Below are 10,891 nucleotides of genomic sequence, written 5' to 3'. Positions count from 1 at the left end.
CCCTTAACCTAACCCACGTTGTCCCTTAACCTAACTCAATTTGTCCCTTAACCTAACTCAATTTGTCCCTTAACCTAACTCAATTTGTCCCTTAACCTAACTCAATTTGTCCCTTAACCTAACCCACGTTGTCCCTTAACCTAACTCAATTTGTCCCTTAACCTAACCCACGTTGTCCCTTAACCTAACCCACGTTGTCCCTTAACCTAACCCACGTTGTCCCTTAACCTAACCCACGTTGTCCCTTAACCTAACCCACGTTGTCCCTTAACCTAACCCACGTTGTCCCTTAACCTAACCCACGTTGTCCCTTAACCTAACCCACGTTGTCCCTTAACCTAACCCACGTTGTCCCTTAACCTAACCCACGTTGTCCCTTAACCTAACCCACGTTGTCCCTTAACCTAACCCACGTTGTCCCTTAACCTAACCCACGTTGTCCCTTTGCCTAACATAGTTCACTGCTCGGAATCTCTGGTGTCGTTGTTATCCTCATGTAGATGTCTTGCGAGTGTTGCTTACTTTCCACATATTCCCGCTATCCACTGTCAATTATACTGCAATAGGACTATATCGCCGCCCCCCCCCCCCCTCTGTCCCCCTCTTTGTGTCTCTGTCCTCTCAAGCTGGTCGGTCTGGCGTTTGAGTGTTAAATGAGCCTCGCAGCTGTTCAGTTGCATTCAGATGTCGACGCCCTCAGTGTACGTCGTGGTATGGTCTGTGTCCATTGTCCGCTGATGTCGTACGCGTAACCCACACGCTGTACCGATCATCGGTCGTTACGTACAGAGTGAAGTAGTGTGATACGTGTGACCGTACGCTGGCTGTGCCCAACGGTGTCGAATCTCAATTTCCATATGTTGTGCTCGATGCTACTTGTCTCGTCTCCCAATAACAGCTAGGTTGCACTGTGGTACGCCGTAGAGGCGTGTGGGAGGAACGTACGAACGCATTGTATGTCACCCTGGGTCGCTGGGGGTGGTGGTGCGGTGAGTCAGGTCAGGTCAGGTCAGGTCAGGTCAGGTCAGCGTGAGCCGTCTGATGTAGTGACGCGTGTATTCCGACTTTGTCGTATTGCCTCACACAAAGTGCTACCCTGGTGGACCGCGTTCCATATCTGGGACATGCCGCAGATGCCGGTTGACAGTGGATCGCGGAAGGGACATCGCATACGTGCGCGGGCCACCTTCCACGTGTTCTCTTCTGCACATGTCGCAGTGTGTATGTGGTCTGATGTAGCGTGTCGTGACACATGACATCCTGGCATGCAAGAATTGTTGAATTCGCAAATGTAGGTGGACATCTACGTTTACTGCCCAAGATACGCAAATGAACTGGAAATCCGTTGTTGAGCGGTTGTTCACGCTGGAGGTGAATCTGTGATGGCGACGATCGGTACAGCTATTAACCGGTTGTTTCAGCGGTACCCGCCACATCCACACACGTGACTAGGTCCATGTGGGTATGAAGCGATACGCGGCGGTGGCTTGGTGGGACTGTTCCCGGCCGGTGAAGGGGGGCCGCCCGGCGTGTTGGCCGCGCGCTGCGTGGGCGCACGCGCAACAGGCGGCTGGTGGGGGGCGCCGAGTGGCAGGAGCGCCAGCCGACGGGCCCGGCAGGCGGTGCAGCTACGCTGCGGCGCACCCTGCACGCGGCGCCTGGCGGCCAAAGTTGGTTCAGCCGAGCCCGGTGCGAAGCGCGGTGGACATCTGCAGTGTGCTGGTCTGATTGAGGACTGTGTGCGTTGAGGATGCGCCGCCGCCTGGCACTCGGCGCCGCGACGCCGTCTGCTGCTCGGTCGCCCCAGCGGTTCTCGCAGGTGGTTTGTATCGCAGTTGTGCGGACGTGTTGGCGCGTGCGCTGTGCTGGGAGAGTTCGCTTCTGCACCCAAGTGGGGCTTTGCCCTTGTGTGGCGCTGGCGTTGGAGCTGCCGGTCACCATAGGTGGCGCGTGTTGTCTCCCGCCGGCAATGCCACGACAGCACGCTCCCGGGCCTCTGTCGGCAGCGGCAAGCTCAGTTGGGAGCAAGGGTGTTCGCACTAAAACCGTCTACTCGCCTAACTCCGGGCGATTGCGCCTCTCTCGAAACCGACCAAGTACCTAGGACGGCGCTGCGCGCCGCCGGGACCTGAGAGGGTTTCGAGGTGTATCGTGCAGGGGAGCTCGGCCTCCTCCTGTTTGCAGAATAATTGAGCGGACGCTTGCGTGTTCGCGCGGGCCCCCGGGACACACTCCCGGGCGGCCGGCTGCTCAGCTCTAGTTGACGCAGCTCCCTGGTTGATCCTGCCAGTAGTCATATGCTTGTCTCAAAGATTAAGCCATGCATGTCTCAGTACAAGCCGCATTAAGGTGAAACCGCGAATGGCTCATTAAATCAGTTATGGTTCCTTAGATCGTACCCACGTTACTTGGATAACTGTGGTAATTCTAGAGCTAATACATGCAAACAGAGTCCCGAGTCTGGCGTGAGGTCGGTCGCTCGACGGCGCGTTCGGCGAGGGCCCGCCCGTAGCCGGCGCGCCGTAAGGCACGGAGGCTCGCACTGGGGCGTATCGCTTCCAGACGGGCGTGCCGCGGCAGTCCTCACAGGGGAAGTGACGCGTCTCTTACAGCCTCTCCTTCCCAAGTGGCTCTTTCCGCCTTCCCGTGGTGCCAGACGTTAAGCTTGGCTTTTTGCCTTGCGACAAAAGGGAGAGCTGCGACCCAACCCGATGCGAAAGCGAAGGGTGCATGGCACAGGGGGAGCTGTGTCGAGGGACCATACATCAGTCCCTTCTTTTCGCAGGGCACAGAACAACAGGTGCTCTGCATGCCGGCGATCTCGTTTGTCGACGTGGGATCGCGGCGCGTGTCGGCAAGGGTGCTTCGCCGCGCCCCTGGGTATCCGGGGCGTGTTCTGCCAAACCCAGGTGGTGGTAACATCGCCTGGGCCAGGTTAGATGGGTCCAGACCGCCGAACGCCTGGGGGACCGGCCCGCCACCTGAGTAGGAGTGGGTCCCTGGCCGAGAGGTGGAAACTCGGGCAAGTAGGCGGCGAAGGGCGAGAGGTGCATCCGCCTCTCCGGAGTGCGGGGTGCAGTTGCCGGGGTGCGTCGCGTGAAATCGCCGATGACGAAGTCACCGAGGGGGACCAGTGCGCTGGAAACGGCGCGCTGAACCCAGCAGCTCTGGAGTGCTCTTGACCTAGGGGCGAGGTCGGTGAGCGAGCTGCAGAAGTCCCCCCCCATGCCAGAGGAGCCGGTCCGGGGCAAGAGACGGGCTCCCACCCCCTTTTTTTTATCACTCGTTCATCATGGCTACACCAGAAACGAGTGATTCGAGTGCGCCAACGCGAGCTTCCGTGATGTCTGAACCCGCTCCTCAGGACGAGTCAGGACAGGCAACTGAGGAAAACGTTCTACAAAGACACACGAGAATATCATTGCTCCTCGAGCAACATATTAAAAATGGTAAAATTAGTCAAGCGGCTCTGACTATAATCAAAAATGAACTGGCGGCGTGGGCTATCGCAAACGCCAAGCTTGAGGGCCGAGTGGAAGAACTGACAAAAGAAAATGAGAGACTAAGGAAACAACCCGGAAAGACCTGGGCGGCGGTGGTCGCACAAGCGCCACCAAAACCGCAGACTACAAAGGATACCATTGCAAAAGTTACTAAAAGATCTGACACAACGGTATTCCTAAGAACCCTACCAGGCCAAGACACTAGCGTAAAAAGAATACAGGAATTGCTTACGACAACTATCAATCCAGCTAAAGACAAAATTAAAATAAATAAGGTAAAACCCAGCAGAAACTCTGTCATTGTTGAAGTAGCTTCAGAAGAAGACAAAGAGAAACTGTTAAATAATGCAAAACTAAACTCGGTGGTCAAATGCGAGCCACCGAGGAAAAGAAACCCATTGGTCATCTTGTATGATGTACCAACAGTCATGACGAATGAAGAACTACAAAAATCTATAAAGGCTCAGAATTTTGATGATATGACAGAAGAAGAATTTAAAGCAAACTTCAATTTGAGATTTAAAACCGGGCCTCGGGACCGTGATGTGGTCCATCACGTTGCCGAGGTCTCCGCTCACATGTGGAAAAGAATTACAGCAATGGGCAGACTATATGTCGGTTTTCACGCCATTAATACACGCGACTTTCTGGTCGTACCGCGTTGCCACAATTGTGGAGATCTCGACCACGTTTTGAGGCACTGTACCAGGGGGTCGGCCTGCTCGAAATGTGGCGAGGATGGCCACGTCAGGAAGGACTGTAGGGCTGCGGCGGTTTGTATCCCCTGCAAGAGACGGGGTAAAAAGCCCTGTGGTACCACGGGACGTAGCTGCCCCACCTACAGACTTCTGGAACAAAGGCTTATTTCAAGAATAGACTATGGCTGATCAAACCAAAGCCAACAGGATGCCCAAAAGGAAATCCCCTAGCAAAAGGAGGAGGGATGCCCTGAGGGCGAGTGCTTTCAAGCTTTTCTTGAGGTTGCACATGGGCACCACAACCAGAACCGTAGATAAAAGCACTCAAACCGACTCTACCACTACGGATAGAGGGACACAAACGAGGCCTCTGGCAGTCACGCTCCCCTCCTCCCCAAGCAGGGAAACAAGGCCGACAAAAGACCTACGGCAACGGCATCCTGTACCAGAGACGGTGGCAGTCTCAGCAGAATTAAATATAACAACAAAACAACCAGTTCAAGAAAATAAAATAACTAGTTCAAGTGAACCAGATGCAATAAAAGATCCTGTAGTGAGACTGCCACCTGTCGATCCAGTCAGAGTCTATCCAAACCTGGAACTCACCATGCAACTGGCGAGGCTGGAGCAGCCGACTACCCTGACCACTGCCTTGAGACATGTGGTTCGGGTGGGACATGAATATGGACAGAGAGTCACCTTCTCGGTAATGGAGGCTGTGGACAGAATTCAACTCAAGTCAGTGAATCTCCCCACTGACTTCGGAGCCCTGCGTGACCTACTAAAGAAAGTCTTTGACAGACGTGGAGAAAAATTCGACCTGAATGAAATTTATCGACAAGCTGTTCTGGCAAATGGACGTATCACATTCGACTGGAACAAAACATGGCCTCATGACAGGATTCACACATACACTCCATAGACAACTACATGACGGAAATCACCATTGGCCAACTAAACACCCATAACAGCAGACTTGTCATGCAGGAGTTGCGAAGGGAAGTGGAGGAGAGGAGACTGGATGTGGTCTGCCTGCAGGAGCCGTACTCCCTAAACGGGAAGATTGCTTTCACAGCTGCGACCTGGCAAGTCGTCTGCAGAGGTGAAGACCCAAAAGCGGCAATTATTATCACTAACAAACTGATAAGGGCTACAGTTCTAACGCAGTTCACAACCAGCCACTGCAACGTCGTGGAGCTGCAATCTCCAGCAGGAGCTATTATTATGATCAACACATACTTTCAATATGGTGATGATATTGAAAGACACCTAGCTCATCTCACCACAGCTATCACGGCGTTGCGGGGGCGGAAAACATTTGTGACTGCCGATATGAATGCCAAATCCCCCTTATGGTACAGCGGCACCAGGGATCCCAATGGAGAGAAGGCAGAAGAAGCCATCATGGCCTTGCAGCTTGTAGTGGCTAACAAGCCAGGCAACCCTCCGACCTATGCGGCGGGAGGGGGCCAAGGCACAAACATCGACGTGACCCTGGCTACGCCAAACGCAGCATACCTAATCCAGCAATGGAAAGTAGTTGAGAATGCCACTACAAGTGACCACAATCTTATTACTTTCAACATAGGAGATGGCGAGAGCCGCTGGGCCATGGGGTGGGAAATACAATACAATTACAATAGAGCCGACTGGGAGAGACTTGCTGGGGAGTGCGACATTCCTCCGATATCAGAAGGTGACGACCACAGACACTTTGACGTTGACAACAGAGCCGAAGAACTGGTCTCAGTAATAACTCGAGCAGTCAAGGCAGCCGTACCTACTAGGAGGAGGGCCATGGCGGCCTCTCCATCACCATGGTCTGCTGAACTAGAGGAGATGCGCCGGTCGGTCAGAAGGCTCAGGAGGCACTACCAGCGCAGTGTCGTCTGGCAAGAAAGACAAAGATGGCTGCAGCTTTACCGGGAAGCCAAAGATAACTTCCAAAAACAGCTACGGGAAGTTAGAACAAAAAGTTGGGAACACTTTGTTCTGAACCAACTAGCATTAGACCCATGGGGAGTTCCCTACAGGCTTGTCCGGGAAAAGATCCGTTCTCCGATGGAGCTTTCAACCGTCAGGCATGGGGACCGGATGACGGGGTCTTGGCAGGAAACTGCTGAGGTCCTTCTCCACTCCCTGTTGCCTGATGATACAGCGGATGAGACAGATGAACAACGGCAGCTGCGGGAGAATAACAACAATGCGTATGAAAATGATATGGCAGTCTACCCATTCTCAGAAGAAGAGGTAGCTGGCCACATAAATTCCCTGAAGAGAGGAAAAGCTCCTGGGCCAGACGGTATTGTGGCGGAAGTGGTGCAATTCCTGGCCCCCCAGATAGTCGCCCCTCTAACTCATTTATATAACGAATGCCTCAAGCAGAAAAAGTTCCCTCGAATATGGAAGAGGGCAAATGTGGTAATTATAAAGAAAGGGGCTGACAAAGACCCAGCAGAAACCAAATCTTATAGACCTATCTGCCTGCTTGATCTGCTTGGGAAGATTCTGGAGAGACTTCTGGCTGATAGACTGGCGGCACACCGAGTGCTGTGCGGAATGAGCAACAGGCAGTTTGGCTTCAGGTCTGGACGATCGGCATCTGATGCAATCGCCCTGGCGGCCGAGGTCTGCGGCTCTACCCCGTACAAGTACGTTGTTGGCATCATGGTGGATATAAGTGGCGCCTTCGACAACCTGTGGTGGCCTTCGCTCTTCTCCTGCTTAAGGGAGAAGGAGTGTCCAGGGCCGCTATATGGCTGTCTGAGGAGCTATTGTGAAGATCGGGAGGTCTGGCTATCATCTGCTAGCACAAGAGTAAGGAAAACTATCACCAAGGGATGTCCCCAGGGTTCCGTACTGGGTCCGCTGTTCTGGGACATCCACATGGAACCCTTACTAGATACATTACAACAAAGCGACGAAGTGCTGGAGGTGATAGCCTACGCAGATGATCTCCTCCTACTGGTCGGCGGCCGTAGCCGAGAGGACATAGAGCCTAAGATCGAGAGAGCAATAAACACACTCCAACTATGGTGCCGCAAGACAAAAATGACAATTTCACCGGCCAAGTCTACCTATCTTCTTCTAAAGGGACAATTAGCTCGTAACCCAACTGTTAGGATAGATGGATCACCAGTTCTCCGGCGACGTGAGACACGCTATCTAGGTATCATCATTGATGAAAGGTGGACTTTCAGTAGACACATTGAAACCGTAACTCAAAGAGCTTTACAGGTACTCAACAACCTCATCTCCATTGGGCATAAGCGGTTTCATCTTCCACCACATCTCATCAAACTCTATCATAACAGTATACTAACATCCATAGTGGGTTACGGATCCGGAGTCTGGGCACACAGGCTCACGAGGGTGGTGCCCGCCATGACAGTGAGGAGAGTGCAGAGAAATATGATCCTGAGATCAGTGGGGGCATACAGAACTACACCGGGAGGAGCCCTGTTAGTTATTATGGGGCTTTGCCCCCTGGATATCAAAATTCGGGAGCAGGCCGCTTGGTACTGGACTAAAAAGGGGAATTTGGAAAAAACCGAGGAAATTCTGGGCAGCAGGACAGAAAATAAAGTAGAAATTAGGAAAAAAGGGGAGCTGCTATGGCAACTTTCGTGGGAAACCGAAGAAACAGGGCGACGTACCTTTGAGCTCCTACCAGATGTTAGGGAAAGGATGGAAATGTCACATTTCGATCCATCCCGGGGACTCATCCACTTCCTCACTGGGCATGGACCGTACTCGACATATCTATGCCGATTTGGTAAAAAGGCGACACCTGCGTGTGACTGTGGTGTTCCGGAGGGTACTCCTGACCATGTAGTCTACGAGTGCCCCCTTTTCAATGATGTGGCCTCAGTACTGCGGGACCAACTACCACATAACGACACTTTTAGACTAATCAGACATCGCGACACTTTCGACATCATAAACAAACTGGCTAACGCGGTATCTCAGAAAGTCCTAAAGGACTACCTGAAAGACCTATAGTAGCACAAAAAGAGATAACCCAGGACACAGATAGAGTATGATACCCTACTCCCAAACCGCCTGGGCGCGGAAAGGCCGACTTCCTCAGTCTGAATCCGCCGCGCCACAGGACTCTGGGGGGGTGGGGTGCAGCCTTACCAAACCAGACAACGCACCGGACTTGACATTAGGATAAGTTAGTTGTAGGACTTAGTTTTTAGATTTTATTATTAGTAACCTGCAGCGATCACCATCTCGGCCTGCCCAGTGTCAGGGGCACGCTCATTGGGGTTAGCTCAATGAGCAAGGCTCTACAGTAGGTTTATATAAATTAGCTGACACAACTGTAACGCTGTAGGATTAGTAACTAGTCTAAAGATTAAATGTTTGTAGTAGACTAACAATAATGTTGCCCATTGCTTACTGTTCACTTATATACTAACTAGTTACTACATAGAACTTAGAATTAGCTGCTAATTACCCTTGTATAACTAACTTGGCCCACTAATCAAATAAGGCAGTGGGCTAGATGTAAAATTAACATTGTTTATGGAAATAAAGAATTTTTTTTAAAAAAAAAAAAAAAAAAAACAGAGTCCCGACCAGAGATGGAAGGGACGCTTTTATTAGATCAAAACCAATCGGATTGGCTTGTCTGGTCCGTTTGCCTTGGTGACTCTGAATAACTTTGGGCTGATCGCACGGTCCTCGTACCGGCGACGCATCTTTCAAATGTCTGCCTTATCAACTGTCGATGGTAGGTTCTGCGCCTACCATGGTTGTAACGGGTAACGGGGAATCAGGGTTCGATTCCGGAGAGGGAGCCTGAGAAACGGCTACCACATCCAAGGAAGGCAGCAGGCGCGCAAATTACCCACTCCCGGCACGGGGAGGTAGTGACGAAAAATAACGATACGGGACTCATCCGAGGCCCCGTAATCGGAATGAGTACACTTTAAATCCTTTAACGAGTATCTATTGGAGGGCAAGTCTGGTGCCAGCAGCCGCGGTAATTCCAGCTCCAATAGCGTATATTAAAGTTGTTGCGGTTAAAAAGCTCGTAGTTGGATTTGTGTCCCACGCTGTTGGTTCACCGCCCGTCGGTGTTTAACTGGCATGTATCGTGGGACGTCCTGCCGGTGGGGCGAGCCGAAGGGGTGCTTTCGCGTCCCGAGGCGGACCCCGTTTAAATCCTACCAGGGTGCTCTTTGTTGAGTGTCTCGGTGGGCCGGCACGTTTACTTTGAACAAATTAGAGTGCTTAAAGCAGGCAAGCCCGCCTGAATACTGTGTGCATGGAATAATGGAATAGGACCTCGGTTCTATTTTGTTGGTTTTCGGAACCCGAGGTAATGATTAATAGGGACAGGCGGGGGCATTCGTATTGCGACGTTAGAGGTGAAATTCTTGGATCGTCGCAAGACGAACAGAAGCGAAAGCATTTGCCAAGTATGTTTTCATTAATCAAGAACGAAAGTTAGAGGTTCGAAGGCGATCAGATACCGCCCTAGTTCTAACCATAAACGATGCCAGCCAGCGATCCGCCGCAGTTCCTCCGATGACTCGGCGGGCAGCCTCCGGGAAACCAAAGCTTTTGGGTTCCGGGGGAAGTATGGTTGCAAAGCTGAAACTTAAAGGAATTGACGGAAGGGCACCACCAGGAGTGGAGCCTGCGGCTTAATTTGACTCAACACGGGAAACCTCACCAGGCCCGGACACCGGAAGGATTGACAGATTGATAGCTCTTTCTTGATTCGGTGGGTGGTGGTGCATGGCCGTTCTTAGTTGGTGGAGCGATTTGTCTGGTTAATTCCGATAACGAACGAGACTCTAGCCTGCTAACTAGTCGCGTGACATCCTTCGTGCTGTCAGCGATTACTTTTCTTCTTAGAGGGACAGGCGGCTTCTAGCCGCACGAGATTGAGCAATAACAGGTCTGTGATGCCCTTAGATGTTCTGGGCCGCACGCGCGCTACACTGAAGGAATCAGCGTGTCTTCCTAGGCCGAAAGGTCGGGGTAACCCGCTGAACCTCCTTCGTGCTAGGGATTGGGGCTTGCAATTGTTCCCCATGAACGAGGAATTCCCAGTAAGCGCGAGTCATAAGCTCGCGTTGATTACGTCCCTGCCCTTTGTACACACCGCCCGTCGCTACTACCGATTGAATGATTTAGTGAGGTCTTCGGACTGGTACGCGGCATCGACTCTGTCGTTGCCGATGCTACCGGAAAGATGACCAAACTTGATCATTTAGAGGAAGTAAAAGTCGTAACAAGGTTTCCGTAGGTGAACCTGCGGAAGGATCATTACCGACTAGACTGCATGTCTTTCGATGTGCGTGTCGTGTCGCGCAACACGCTACCTGTACGGCAGTGGCCGTGCGCCGCGTGCGGAACCACGCGTGCCTCTCAAAACTAGCGGAAGTGTTGTTGTTGTGTGGTACGAGCGCTGAAGCTCTGGAGCGGCTGGCCTGCGGTACCTGGCGCCTGGCGCCGGTTTTGAATGACGTTCGCCCGAGTGCCTGTCCGCTCCGGTGTGGAGCCGTACGACGCCCATCGGCTGTGAGGCCGTTGGACACAAAAAAATAGTGGAACAGGGGCCGTCAGACGCCTCAGTCCCGCAAATGCTACTGTCTTGAAAGAGACAGTGGGAGACTGAAAAGGAAAAGATCACCCAGGACGGTGGATCACTCGGCTCGTGGGTCGATGAAG

At 52.3% G+C, this 10,891-nt stretch overlaps 1 non-coding gene across 1 annotated transcript in view; it reads left to right on the top strand.

The window, feature by feature from the left end:
- The first annotated feature begins 10,850 nt into the window (after positions 1 to 10,850).
- LOC126305432 (5.8S ribosomal RNA) overlaps positions 10,851 to 10,891 on the top strand; it is a 155-nt gene continuing 114 nt past the window's right edge. Inside the window, exon 1 of the ribosomal RNA XR_007553487.1 lies at positions 10,851 to 10,891. This exon is cut by the window's right edge and continues 114 nt beyond it. This is a non-coding gene — a ribosomal RNA (5.8S ribosomal RNA).

The sequence above is a fragment of the Schistocerca gregaria genome, unplaced genomic scaffold (genome assembly GCF_023897955.1).
Source record: "Schistocerca gregaria isolate iqSchGreg1 unplaced genomic scaffold, iqSchGreg1.2 ptg000310l, whole genome shotgun sequence".
NCBI classification, from domain to species: domain Eukaryota; kingdom Metazoa; phylum Arthropoda; class Insecta; order Orthoptera; family Acrididae; genus Schistocerca; species Schistocerca gregaria.
This window is presented reverse-complemented; position numbering and strand designations above follow the sequence as displayed.